Source organism: Mandrillus leucophaeus, unplaced genomic scaffold (assembly GCF_000951045.1).
Source record: "Mandrillus leucophaeus isolate KB7577 unplaced genomic scaffold, Mleu.le_1.0 Scaffold231, whole genome shotgun sequence".
NCBI lineage: Eukaryota > Metazoa > Chordata > Mammalia > Primates > Cercopithecidae > Mandrillus > Mandrillus leucophaeus.
This window is the reverse complement of record NW_012102377.1, coordinates 1,200,261-1,202,092: the sequence shown is the minus strand read 5'-3', so window position 1 is coordinate 1,202,092 and position 1,832 is coordinate 1,200,261.

Sequence of the window (1,832 nt, the reverse complement as noted above, 5' to 3'; positions counted from 1 at the left end):
ACAAAAACTATGGGTTTAGAGGACTCAGTCTAAACTTTACCAGGCTTTCCATGATCTGGCCCCTGCAGATCAAACAGTTCTGCCTCTTGTTTGACTGCTCCCACATGACTTTCAGGCAAGACAGATCCACAGAGCAGCCTTTGCCTTTCTTGCCTTTCTTTCATTGTACCCCACCCCAGCTTGTCTGCGTCACCAGTGCCGACGCATCCTTCCTAGGAAATGTTTTTGGATGGCTCCAGGCAGACATGTTTCTCCCTCATTCTCCTATAGTGCTTTGTTTAAACCCCTTAATCAAAGCAGTTACCTTTTATATTCCTATGGTTGGTTTATGTCTTCCCTCGAAATTTTCTCTAGCATCCAGCCCAGCGCCTGGCACACAGAAGACACTCACTAGCTATTTGTGGAGTGGATGAATGAGCCCAGCATTGTGAGCAAGATGCTCTCTGAGTGCGTGGGGCCCTGGGTGTGCTTGGAGGGCTGACCGCAGCCTCGCATCTTCACGGTTTGCACATGGAAGCTCAGCTGCCTCATTTATAATCCATGAGTCAGTCATTGTACTCCAGATTGCTCTCCACTGTCATTTTAGCCTCTAGCTGCTTCCTGAAATGAGACAAAGCTGAACTATTTTAATTGCTAATCATCAAGAGAAAAGATTTTTTAAAAAATGAAAATGGTAGAACGTGTGTGTTATCCTACCATTAAAAGAAGCAAGAGTGTTCTTGTTTCAAAATGATGAGAGATCCATTGCTTCCCGAAGTAGGTGCGGACTGTCGAAGTATAAAAAACGGGTTGTGTAGTGTGGAGCACAAAATCGACCTGATCCTACACCTATTAGTGTCACATCGCATCACTCAAGAGAAGCTCTCTGCTTACTGGTCCCGATGAGCATGAACACTGAGGGTGTTTACCGAGGCCCACCAGGGGCCAGATCGTTAGGAGGTTAAAGACTGGCCTTTTTGCCTTCCCCTTCCAAGTTCAAAACCTACTCTGGAGGTTCGTTTTTCCACTAAACATTTTCATAGATAAAAATACTTCTCTGGTTGATAGAACAAACTGGTACAAAACTGCTGTGTTCCTTTCAAAGAGCAGCTGAGGGAGATAATGGCAAATTTAAAAAATCATATTAAGGTGATCCACAATCCACCACTTAAAAAATACAAGAAATGCAATTTTGGACTGGCTCAGCGTTGTATGGCTTTCTATTTTGCTTTTGATGGTGGCATAATGGTATGTTTTGTGGGAAAGCTGGCCTTCGTGATGCAATATCAAAAGGTTAGAGGGGGAACCATGAATATTTCTCTATTACGGGTCTGTTATTCACGCAATTTATAAAATACTGCTTTGGTCAGGTGTGGTGGCTCATGCCTGTAATCCCAGCACTTTGGGAGGCCAAGGTGGGCAGAGCACAAGGTCAAGAGTTCGAGACTAACCTGGTCAAAATGGAGAAACCCCATCTCTACTGAAAACACGAAAATTAGGCAGACATGGTGGGGGGTGCCTGTAATCCCAGCTACTCAGGAGGCTGAGGCAGGAGAATCACTTGAACCCAGGAGGCACAGTTTGCAGTGGGCTGAGATTGTGCCACTGCACTCCAGCCTGGGCAACAGACTGAGACTCCGTCTCAAAAAATTAAATGAATAAAAAAATAAATAAAATACCGCTTTGAATTTGTGGTTATTTCAGCCTGGGTCACCTACAGAGCTAAGATATTCAGTAAGATTACAAGCCAGTTGTTTAAGTTAGGCTTCTTTTTAATTTCAAAGATTTCAAAGGAATCTCCTAGTGCTTGGGGTCTAAGGTTTGCAAAATAGGAATTTGAAATACAAATTCCA